At 35.5% G+C, this 12,825-nt stretch overlaps 1 protein-coding gene and 1 long non-coding RNA gene across 15 annotated transcripts in view; one reads left to right on the top strand and one right to left on the bottom strand.

The window, feature by feature from the left end:
- The window catches only part of LOC116286620 (uncharacterized), a 42,970-nt gene that overhangs the window by 12,071 nt on the left and 18,074 nt on the right, over positions 1-12,825 (top strand). For 4 of the 13 annotated variants that reach the window (XR_016119625.1, XR_016119623.1, XM_089029288.1 and 1 more), the window contains one exon: positions 2,623-2,820. The exons of 3 other annotated variants lie outside the window; for them this stretch is intronic. The gene's annotated coding sequence lies outside the window, so the exon portion shown is untranslated. Of the gene's footprint in view, positions 1-8; positions 1,279-2,622; positions 2,821-5,978; positions 6,293-7,769; positions 8,200-9,760; positions 9,854-12,825 lie in introns of those variants that run through there. 6 more of the 13 variants (XR_016119632.1, XR_016119627.1, XR_016119624.1 and 3 more) reach the window with 5 other exon arrangements.
- On the bottom strand, positions 9,731-12,784 carry LOC116286619 (uncharacterized). Of its 2 annotated transcripts, XR_016119635.1 has the most exons (4): positions 12,003-12,784; positions 10,999-11,055; positions 10,762-10,886; positions 9,731-9,850 (listed from the first exon to the last, which is right to left on the bottom strand). It is a non-coding gene; the product is annotated as an uncharacterized LOC116286619 (long non-coding RNA). The 2 variants fall into 2 exon arrangements; XR_016119639.1 differs by lacking the exon at positions 9,731-9,850 and having other exon boundaries at positions 10,538-10,886.

The following is a 12,825-nucleotide window of genomic DNA, read 5'->3' as shown; positions in this document are numbered from 1 at the left end:
GCTCACAGGCAGCTGAGACTGGCAAATTGCCTTGATTTGCCGCACAATCACAAAAGCTTTGGATAACTTTTCAATAACCTACTTGGCGACTTGGACCTAGATAATGACTTAGGAATAAAATATGCATTGTCGAAGGGTTAATCAATAATATATTTTTTTCCAAAATATGGCGTTATGCGAAAGGACATAATATAGTCTACACAGAGAAGATTCACCGCAACTCTCCGAAATACTCCGCATGGTGAAATGTTTTACATTTTCACATTGCTTATGATGGAAACGGCATATGATTGGATTTGGTTCAAAACACCTAGAAATATTCTAGGAATGTTTATGACAGTCGCCCATGCGAGATGATCGACTTGGTTGATTAGTTTTGATTTCTTTTAACCTTTCTGTTATATTTACACGGAAGGCACGGTTCGTAATTCCATTACGTCATCTCATTCGCATACGAAATAGGGATACGGATAGAAGATCATTTTAGTGTCCTCGATTGGTTATCACTAGAAACTAAATCCAATGACGTATAAATTATAAAAAAAAAAGAAAAATCATTTTGTTTAACCGTGTAGAGTATTTATACAAACCGATCATTTGATTTGCTTTCTTTAAAGAATAATAAATGTTTAGTAATAAAAACCTCAATTACGAAGCGTCGTGTGTTATTTTCGTATTCTTAGAATCATAAACCAATTATACAGTACTCCGATCGGAAAGAAAGCTATTTGCTGAAAGTATAGTTTGTTCGAGTTTAAACTTTGCCTTGTCTTCGTCTTTATGACGTCATCTGCGCGATGCACTATTAGCTTATACCACTCCCCCACCAGGGCAAACCGAATCAATATCAAACAATCAACTCTATATAAATACATACTCCCAAATCAACTTTATATGAATCAATATTTACAATTGCTCTTCCTGAGGCTGTATAAAAAAAATTACAATGCTATTTACGCATGATTAGTTGTATTAAGATATGAATTCCATGTTAAAGACTTTGTGTAATTGAATCTGAAGAATGAATAAAAATGAAAGGATGAATGGAAAAATTAATAAACGAGGGAATGGATGGATAGATGAATGGATGAATTTTTTTTCTAATTTAACTTTGACTTCATAAACTACAATGTAAGTTTTAGTGATTCAGTTTATTTTCAAAAATACACTGTGTCCTTGCGTGACATAAAGAAATATACATTTTAAGTTAGTGTCACTAGAGTGTAACCCTGATATCTGCTATTGCTTATTACTGGCTATTAAAAATGATCATTGAAATTTTTTCCCTATTCTATCGAAGATTATTATGTGTTTTATCGGAAAATGTAAGAATATAAAAATAGATCTTCTTGAGCAATTTTATTGTGATTCCCATTCGCAAGTGAGAAATTGAGTTTTGGTGGACGTCAATCAAAAGGGTTTCTTAAACAAGTCTAAGGAATCCGACTCCGAATTTAAAACGCTTAACTGCAAACTATCAGTATTGACTTATCCTATCATTAAAAAACTCATAGCCATAGCTATAGCTTTGCAATCAAGCGTTTTAAAAGAATCGGAGCAGGAATCCTGTGACATTTTTGAGAAAATATATATCCAGAGTGAGAAATTCACAGCGACGAGACGCATGAGATAAGGACAACGGTTTTTGCACATTTTCACGTGTTCACGTGAGTATTCACATCAGTCCTGGTGTAGAAACCAATAGAAACGATAGAAACCCTTTTGATTGACGTCCACCCAAATTCAATTTTTCGTTTGCGATGAAGGTCTAGTTGGTCGCGTGCATGTGACTTTGAATCGCAGTATAGATGCTTTTTCTCAAATCGCCATGAAACAAAAAGATCCTAAGGGGGGGAACTCAAAGTATATTTGTTGTATATACTCTCCTACCCCTGTATATCCTAGAAGGGCTATGTTTTGTCTTTTCTGGAAACCACAGCAGTCCCGTATAGCCGTTTTGACCGCTTCTTTTCAAAAAAAAAATTGCTCCATTTTTTTATATATATAAAGAAGAAAATAGACAGCTTACAAGAAACACAAGGATCTAATCTTTCATTTAAGACAAAAATATAGAAAATATCTTGGTTTTGCATTCATCGATCATGAAACGACTTAGCCATTAATAACAAGTTGCGCACTGAAAACTGTAGCAGGTTCAGTTGCAAAAACATTCATTAATGGAATTATCGATTGTTGAAAAAATATATTTATTCCTTAACCGCATCTTAAATGTTTCCTTCGCTATTTTCTTCGGGTACTAGTTTCTTTTTACTCCAAGCCAGCTTTCCGTTGCTTGAGGCCACCATAAAATCATTTCCTTAAAGATAATCTAGCCCAAAATGAGTCTTACGAGACTTATGCTTGAGTTACTGAATGAGTACGGTGGCGAATGCAGAATGCATTGCTTGCGTTATTAATGGATGAAGTCATACGATTGCTACTATAAAAAGTACCTAGGGGAATCCCCTAATCGGAACGTTCCGATTGGTTATTATGATATTAATATTCTGTCACGCCATCCCACTCGTCAAGTATGCAAATCTGATCAACGTTTATACAGCTACTTGTCTGTGATGGCGAGTAAAGACCTCCAAATAATAGATTTTGGGCTACGTTTTCCAGCTGAACACCATGGAATCAAGCGAGATGATCTACTCGATTAACTTGATGAACTTACAGACTAACTACTTCTGCAACGGTACTCCTCTTACTCTTCGCCATCCATCTTGTATGTGTTGAATTGAGAAGAAGGGAACTTAAGCGACCACGTTTTGGAGGCAACTGAGTCATCTCAACTCTTTCAAAGAAAACCGTCTGAAGGTAACATAATTGATGGTAAAACTATTCCTTTGCTTTACTCGATTTATGGAGTCTATCTTGTATCTCGTGCAAAATCGAGATGAAAGTGCGAATTGTGTTCCGAAATCGAGACGGATCAGAATTGCACTCTTCTTGCGCAAAACTTTGTTGACCTATCTACTGTTCGTTATTGTACTGAGGGTTTTCTTTCCCTTCCGCTCAACCCAACTTCTAAACTCCAATTTGATGGTGAAATGAGGGCGACATATTTTTTAGACACTGGATAAACAAGGATGATTTTTTAAACTTTTAGACGCTCAATAGTTTCTAGTAATATCAATAGGTGTGTATGTAGTGACTAGACTGAAATAAATCCTGCATACATGGATCTTGATTTCTTCTAAGTTGACTTCGACTTCTACAATGTTAGTTTTAATCATCAGTTCAGTTTAAACAAAAGCTTAGCACTAAAAATTCTACAGTTACAATATTTTGCACTAAAATTACAATCTGTCGAAATACCAATCCTTCAGACTAAAACTATCAAGATATACGCCAACTGTTAAATCTACCAAACACATCTTATATGCATCGATATCCATAAGTGATTTGAAAAAAGTGCATGCACAACCATGAATAGCTTTGTGAGTCAACAGAATAACTTCAAAAATAATACGCAGATCCTATTCAGTAATGGTTAACTAGTGGAGTTGTTGAAGTACCCAGGCAGTGGTGTTATGTGCAAAGATTTATTATAGTTTTGAAGACCGATCTAGAAGTAGTGTTCTGAAGTCTTTGAATGTTGAGTAGTTGATAGTTGTACAAGCATCGTCAGGAGTACGAATATAATCCCCTCTACATCTATACTTCAGTCTTCAGTCTGTAAATAAATCAAAAGTTCACACATGAAAGTCAGAAAGTAGTATATAATTTTTATAATGATGATAATGATGATAGTGATGATGATGATGATAATAAATTAATAAGAATATTAATAATAAACAATTTATATAGCGCCAAAATCCCAAAGTTCAATGGCGCTTAGTACAGTATTTATGAAATATATAATTATATGAATATGTGTAAAAAATGTGAATATAGATATATTTATTAGCATAAATTATAAATACATATTATAAAGTGTTGAAAATATATGAGTCTTAAGGTTCTTTTTAAAATGTTCCAAATTATTTTCCTTTCACAGTGGTTCAGATTGTTCCACAACATATAACGACGTACTGAAAAGGCCCTATCGCCATACTATTTGGTGCGTGATAATAAAACTGTCCAATGGAAGAATGTTGCCTATATAACTATATCCGCAATATTCTGTTGAACTAGTACTAAGAGAATATTCTCTTGACTAGTATACATCAAACGTGGAAATAAACGAATGATAACAATGATAATCACTCGTTTTTAGAATGCATTATCGATCTGAAGGAAATATGCCGTTGGAAGTTATTTATCATGCGTTCTTTCTGCAAAAAATCGTGACCTTTAGCTTACAGCGCTGGAAGCCTGATCGGGGTAGGGAACTGTCTATGTTTTTCTATCCAAAGAAAATCAAATAATATGTTGAACAATTCTAATAATTCGACATTAAATATGAAACAAAACTGAATTAAAAGATTTGATGACCAAAACATATATTTCTAAAAACTTTAAGGCTCAGAAAAACCAGTTAATAAAAATTATAAGGAAAACCCTCCCCGTTATAGTTGTTAGTCAAATTGGTTAGAATTCGTCGCGTTCTCTCTTTAAGATTAGCCTAATTATTACAGCGTGTGGTAAAAAGATTGGTTACGGACTTCTTAATAAATAAATTCCTTATAAAATTTTGTTTTTTTAAAGGAACTATTGAAGAATAAAACAATCGAGATATTGTGCTGTTATCATACACTGTTGTTTGGAGTTTCTTGTACCTTTGCATTAGTTTTTCTCCTCATCGTTTTCCACGGGTTGCTTTCTCCGTGCAGGCCTCTCATCTCTCGGCATACTATCAGCCTCTAAACAGTTCACGTAAATCAAGTATAAAATGCAGACGATCATCTCAATTATCTCGTGCATTCCTTCTACTAAGTCCATGATGTAGGGAAAATTAATTGATTTTGGAAAGAAGTATAGAAGGTGAATCGTCAAAACGACGCTTTAGAGTAAGGAGAGGATAAATCTCCTTCGCCGCTTTATGAGACGGCTTCCGTAAGAAAACTAGAATCATAGTGGGAGATGCTTATTTTTCAGTCAAATCACGTGCAATCCTCGTATTGTCTGAGCGTATACCTGATTGGTTCATGTGCTCGAAGTAATTAGCATAATCTAAGGAATTCTACCGGAATTCAAAGTGGCGGCTGGTTGCGAAATATTTTTTTACTCTTAACCAGAAAACTACTTCATTGCCGCTTTCCCGTTGCTCCAAGATATAGTGGAGCTTTGTGTTGGGGCATTCAGTGAGATAAATCAACTCTTTTCCTTTATATACATCAGACATTTCAAAACTTGACTAGTATACATCAAACGTTGAAATAAACGAATGATAATAATGATAATAACTCGTTGTTAGAACGCATTTTAATGGATCTGAAGGAAAACAGTAACCATAAGTCGGAAAATAGAAGATTTCGTTGAAAGTTTTTTAAAATAATTTACGTGAATGCGATAAAAATGGACAATTCCAATGAAAAATCAAATAAACAAGGGCTAAAGAGAATCGCCGTCCCGTACAATTCTCGATGCGGATTAATGTTTAAAAGCTTTAAAATGATTCCATGAAAATGAAATTTTGCCATCTCGTTGCCTATATATTGCAGTCAATGTTGACTAAATTTAGAGCAAATTCATCGTGTAGATTAGAATTTACGAGCATGTTAATTAACATAACACAATAGTCCAAAAATACGGCTCATAGAAAAGTTAAGTCGACCTTAATATTTTGAAATATCAAATGGTACGATTTCAATACAATTTATACCCAATATTCCAAAGTAATTTACCAACTTCTTTAGATAAAATTAGGAACTCAAAACTGAGAAAATACTGAGTTTTCCACCAAGTTACTAACATGTTTTGTTTTTGCAATTTTTTGATACTTTAAAACTTTAATATGAAATTTCTCGAAAATGCTCATACAGATGAGCATGAAGTAAACGTACCAAAGCTTAACAGCAATCTTATTTCAGGTCAGGTCAGGTTTTCAAACTTGCTACTGGTACCATGTAACCTAGTACTCCCTGCCACATGGACGGGTCGTCGGCGTCTAAACCGCTTCCCCCACTTGCTATCCAGTGAGGAAGGGTGGCTTGACACCCAACAAGATTAAAAATAAGACCTGTCAAAGGGTGGAGGAGCTCGTAGGAGCCAACAGCCATTAAGCAAGCGTCTTCTCGGATAATGACGTAAAACCGGAGGTCCCGTCTGTTTGCACTTGACCCCCGATAAAGTCGTGGTTTCGTGTGTGTGTGTTTGTGGTTTTTCTTTTTGTTTAAAGCGCCTAGAGCAGATTTGGATAGGCGCTATATAAATATTTATTATTATTATTTATATTATTATTATTATATTAATTCCGATTTCAGTAAAAACATGCTCATTCGAAAATTTCATCTTTCCTTTGAAATCTCTTTAAAAAAATTTAGTATTGGATTGTTTGCCTATGAGTATTTGCGATTTGAAGTTGCATGGTATCGCGCTTTAAATATGAAACAAAACTGAATTAAAGGACTTGATGGCCAAAACATATTTTTCTTAAAACTTCAATGCTCCATAAAAGCAGTCAATAAAAATCATAAGGTACCCCTCCCCGTTAAATTTTTATCCAGTTCTGGTTAGTTTTTGGTCTGTGTTTATTATTCAGTTTAGATCTGCATACTTATATAATAGCGCATGGTAAAAACATTGGTTATAGACTATGCACAAATTCTTATAATATTTTGTTATTTTAAAGAAGCTATTGAAGTATGAAAGAAACGAGATATTGTGTTGTTATCATACTGTTGCTTCACGTTTCTTGTACCTTTTTATCAGTCTTCCTCCTCCTCATGTTCCACGGGTTGTTTCTCCCTTGTAGTTCTCTCTTCTCTCCTGTCAGCCTCTAAACGGTTCACGTGAATCAAGTATAAAATGTAGACGATCATCTCAATCATCTCGTGCATTGCTTCTAGTAAGTCCATGATGTAGGGAAAATGAATTGATTTTGAAAAGAAGTTTAGAAGGTGAATCGTGAAAAGAAAGCTTAAGAGTAAAATATAAATAGTTGTCACTACTACATATATTGACTACGTCCTACGTCACAATATTTTTTTACAGCTGTGACACAAAATTTCTTACTGACTAATAATGATAAGTAAGTAATAGACCTTATTCGTGGTGTGACAATGTTTTCCCAATTCAACGTGACAAACCTCTGGGGGGAATGAAGAGCTATTGTTTTGCAACTCGTCGGGATATCATCGTTATTCCTTTCGTATCCTTTGGGATACTCATGAATTTTTCGAAGAGTAAAAACAAAAGAAAATGAATCCCCTGGAGGTTCGTCACGCTGAGTTGGGAAAAGATTGTCACACCACGAATAAGGCCTATTCACCCTGCCTGCATGTGCCTGCCTGGGCCTACCCAGTGCATGAACGCGCGAATTGAATTGAAATTAAATACTCTAACTTGGTACGCTATTTTAGTCCTCGCGATCCATCTTATGTCTTGAACAGAGGAAATTTGTCCGAATTTTCCAAATTAACGTTTGAAGGGAGTATTTTGATCGTTAAATCATTCTTTAGCTTTACTCGATTAATGGATTCTATGTTGTATCTCGTGCAGAATCGAGATGAGTTGAAAGTGCGGAGAAGATTTGCTTCTTGTACGAAAAACAACATTCTTTACCTAGCTACTGTTCGTTCTGTTCTTGCAGGGTTTTCTCTGGGTTCTCAGGTTTTCCTCCCTCCGTACTAATCAACTTTTAAACTCAAATTTGATTGTAGATCGTGTCTACCACAGAGTTGTTAGCGACTGGTAAAACAAGGACGATTTTTGTAAACTTCTGGAATTTAAAATTGAGTGCACAGGTAGTAAGGAAAATCTTTCCTCGAATTTAAATATAGAAGTGAATGGAAACCATGATGTATTTCAGATAAAGTGCTATCCAATATTTTGAATCTCTCGTTTGAGGGTCATTTTCATCCAGATATCATAGTTTGTGTCCTTTTATGTTTATTTACTTACAACAAAGTAACAAAACTTATCAAAGCTGCATTATCCGAGCTATGTTTACTGGGCAGAGACGAGTAAAACAAGCCAAAGGTTGGTGTAAAATGGCTGTAGGGTCAAACCTACATCCGAGCTTTAATAATGGAAAATATGCAAAATTACTAGGGATCGATAAAACCCTGATAACAGTACTTCGAGTAATGCCCAGTGAAGGTGAGGGCAGATAAAACGCCAAAGCAAAATGACAACCAATTGTCCTTTTGCAGCCCCACCCGAGGAAAATGCAGCAAAGAGAAGCATATTACTATCGAATAAAAGATAAATTTAAGTGAGACTCTCGCCCCTGCTAACAGCCTAAGTATGCGACCCAGATATGTACAAAATTATGTTATTAAACCTTGATGTTCCAAATTATCAACAGACATCATAGTTTGTGTACTTTTCTTGTTTTTATTACACCAACGTCCTGTATTTCTGGAAAAATTGGCAATAATGTAACTACCCAAAAAGAATTGTGCAACTTCTCTTTATTTGAATATTATTAGTAGACTGAAAAGAGTTCTGCACGGATCATGTTTTTTTCTAATTTCACTTGGACTTTATAAATTACAATGTTCATTTTTATAATACGTACGCTGTGTCCTTGCGTGACAAAAAGATATATATTTATATGCAATTGTTTTGAGCATCGTAAAATCACAATTTCAATCATACGAGAGTACAGCGTTTTAACGCTATTAAAATATTAAGAGCTATTAAAATAGATAAGCACTGAAAATTCTAAAATATCAATATAAAAATACTACAAGTTTGTTGTGACTAAATATACAATATATCAAAATACAAATCCTGAAGGATAAATCTATCAAGAGTAACGTCAACCGTTACATCTAATACATTATTTAACGTTTTTACAGTTCTAGTGTATTTCCCACGGATGTCAGGTCCATATATACTTGTTTCTATATGCTGTGTACATCGTCTGGTTATTGCTCTAATATCTAGTGGCTGGCTGTTCTCGGTCTGCAAAAAAATCAAAAGTTCAAATAGAATACTAATAAGAACGGTAGTACCTAATGAATTATGTTTGTAGTAAACAGGTCACTCAAACATTCACTCATTCACTCGCTGCGCTCGGTCCGTTCGACATGACCTCGAGCCAAATATTTTCCCGTCCGGCCCTCCCACTCAGTCAATCAGTACATATAATGTTGATAATAATAATGATGATGATGATAATAATAAGAATAATAAATTAATAAGATAATCAATAATAAAAAATAATAAACAATTTATACAGCTCCAAAATCCCAAAGTTCAATGGCGCTTCGTACAGTATTCATGAAATATATAATTATATGAATATGTGTAAAAAGTGTGAATATAGAGATTACTTCATGGAAAGCGCGCGCGTACGAGATTTTCGCACGCATTTTTCTAAAAACTTCAATGCTCCATAAAAGCAGTTAATAAAAATCATAAGGTACCCCTCCCCGTTAAATTTTTATCCAGTTCTGGTTCTAGCTATTGGTCTGTGTTTATTATTCAGTTTAGATCTACATGCGTATATAATAGCGCATGGTAAAAACATTGCTTACAGACTATGCACAAATTCTTATAATATTTTGTTATTTTAAAGAAGCTATTGAAGTATGAAACAATCGAGATATTGTGCTGTTATCATACTGTTGCTTCACGTTTATTGTACCTTTTTATTAGTCTTCCTCCTCCTCATGTTCCACTGCTTCTTTTCCCCCTTCTGTAGGTCTCTCTTCTCTCCTGTCAGCCTCTAAACGGTCCACGTGAATCAAGTATAAAATGTAGACGATCATCTCAATCATCTCGTGCATTGCTTCTAGTAAGTCCATGATGTAGGGAAAATGAATTGATTTTGAAAAGAAGTTTAGAAGGTGAATCGTGAAAAGAAAGACTAAGAGTAAAACATAAGTCGCTGTCACTACTACATATATTGAAGCGCGCTCTCAACCAATGACTGATTGACTACGTCCTACGTCACTATATATCTTTCTTGCACGTGACAAAAATAGATATAGAATAGGGGTTCTGCGCCACTAATTTAAATTTAAATCGCTGTCACTACTACATATATTTATATCAAACAATGACTGATTGACTACGTCCTACGTCACACTATGTTTCTACTGCTATGACACAAAATTTCTTACTGACTATGATAAGTAAGTAATATACCTTATTCTTGGTGTGACAATGTTTTCCCAATTCAACGTGACAAACCTCTGGGGGAATAAAGAGCTATTGTTTTGCAACTCGTCGGGATATCATCGTTATTCCTTTCGTATCCTTTGGGATACTCATGAATTTTTCGAAGAATAAAAACAAAAGAAAATGAATCCTTTGGAGGTTTGTCACGCTGAATTGGGAAAACATTGTCACACCACGGATAAGGTCTATTCACCCTGCCTGCATGTGCGTGCCTGGGCCTACCCAGTGCATGAACGCGCGAATTGAATTGAAATTTTAATAACAATACTAGCTCTAACTTGGTACGCTATTTTAGTCCTCGCGATCCATCTTATGTCTCGAACAGAGGAAATAAAAATTTATGTGACCACGTTTTTGAGACAAGTGAAAATTTTCCAAATTAACGTTTGAAGGAATTTTGATCGTTAAATCATTCTTTAGCTTTACTTGATTCATGGATTCTATGTTTTATCTCGTGCGGAATCGAGATGAAAGTGCAGAGAAAATTTGCTCGCTTCTTTCACAAAAATCAACATTCTTTACCTAGTTTACTGTTCGTTCTGTTCTTGCAGGGTTTTCTCTGGGTTCTTAGGTTTCTCTCCCTCCGTACTAACCAACTTCTAAACTCCAGTTTGATTGAAGAATGTGGACCTCAGATTTGTTAGCGACTGGAAAACAAGGACGATTTTTGTATCGTTTCGGTTAGAAGGATGGAATCCGTGTTGTATATTTTCAGACGAAACTCCATACAATATTTTGAATGTCATTTTTGAGAAATACCTGTTTCTCGTGGCTCGCGGCTAGCTTCGCAGCTCGTTGTCGTTGCTTCGCGGCGACCTTACAGAGAGAAAAAAAACTACGGAGTAACCTCTAGACTGAAATGGATTCTGCACGGATCTTGTTTTTTTCTAATTTGACTTCGACTTCATAAACTACAATGTTAGTTTCAGTGAATCATTTTATTTTGAAAATACGATGTGTCCTTGCGTGACAAAAAGAGTAATACATTTATAAGCAATCGTTTCCAGCGTCATAAAAATTCAGCAGCTTCAACCACCGGGCAGTCTGGATTACAGACTACGAGAGTACGTACAGCGTAAAAACCTTATCAAAAAATATTCTAAGATTACAATTTATAAAAATACTACTGCTTTGCACTAAAAATACGAAAAAAATATAATATGCGAATCCTGAAGGATAAATCAAGATCAAGATTTTCCCCAACCGTTGCGCAACCAAAGTGAAGCTTGCGTCAAAATGGCAGCGTCGGATTGTATTCATTGAGATTCAGAATCATTTCCGGGGGAGGTCAAACACGTTAACGGTGGCAAAATCACAAACGAATTCCGATTAAACATCCTTCTCTGATTTCTATTTATGATATTCTATGCTCTTAAGTAGAATACAATGCCTATTCTCGACGAATTTACTGATTTTGCTTTCAGCCTCGGATTGGACTCTAAAACAAAAGACTGACGACTTAATCTTTATCAAACATTCAATTTATTCACTTCTAACCTTCATAGTGAACTCGATTTTTTACGGACCTTTTTTACGAATCCGAGGCTGAGATGTAACCTCCCCCGTAAATGATTCTGAAACTCAATGAATGCCAATCCGACGCTAACTTCAGTTTGGTCCATTGCATGAATCTACTAACATTATTCAACCTTTTCACAGTTCTATTGTATTTCCTACGGATGTCAGGTCCATAATATGTCCAACATGTTTTATAAAGCAAAATATGTTGATAATGTGCGAGAGATTGCTCTCTTTCTACTTACTTGTTCAGATTGTGTGTTTTCTTCCATCGTTCTCTTCAGGATGTCGAGTTTCCTCCACATCACAACTCATCAGTGCAACACACAAATAGTAGAGAACAAGAGTCTCACACATCTTCAGTACTTGTAATAAATACATCAACCGAACAAGTTCGTTTGGGTTTGCCATTATTTTTTTTGTTCTCTACCGGCGCCGTAGTCCGTCCGTGTGAGTTAGACTGTGCCTGAACGTTTCTATTTATGTACTTTAACCACTTAATCCGTGGACAATCACAAAGTTGGACCACACGACTTGTGAACAAAAATTCTATTATTTCGGTTCGAAAACCTGAGAGAGGGACTTTGAAAGCTACTTCAAAAAATAGGCAATACGTAAGCAGGCAATATATCTGTTGTGTGTGACGTATGTTGATTGTTGTGTACTTTGTATTCACACTTGGCAAACGTTTTGTATAGTAAAGTAGAAATTATGCGTTCGGTGTGTATATAATGAAGTAGAGAAATAAGAGAAAAATATCATATGCCCTTGGCAGGATTTGAACTCACGTCTTCGGTATTCTAGTCCGATGTGTTAACCACTACACTACAAGGACCAACCACGCTGGTAACGTTTTGTATAGGTTATTGCTAGATCGATCTCAGATCAGTTTCATTTAGATTGATCCAACCGGTGTGTGAACTAGTCTCCCCCACAGTCGCTTTCAGTGTCCTCACGCAACGCTTTCTCCTCTGAGCTACTCGCGCCTTGCGTGACGACACTGAAACCGGCTGTGGGGAGACTAAGTGTGAACTAAGTGTGAACGGGCTCACAGATACTAAGCTGAGC

Source organism: Actinia tenebrosa, unplaced genomic scaffold, assembly GCF_029948245.1.
Source record: "Actinia tenebrosa isolate PJP-AT-01 unplaced genomic scaffold, QUT_ActTen_1.0 PGA_scaffold0__85_contigs__length_37466705, whole genome shotgun sequence".
In the NCBI taxonomy this organism is placed as follows: Eukaryota; Metazoa; Cnidaria; class Anthozoa; order Actiniaria; family Actiniidae; genus Actinia; species Actinia tenebrosa.
This window is presented reverse-complemented; position numbering and strand designations above follow the sequence as displayed.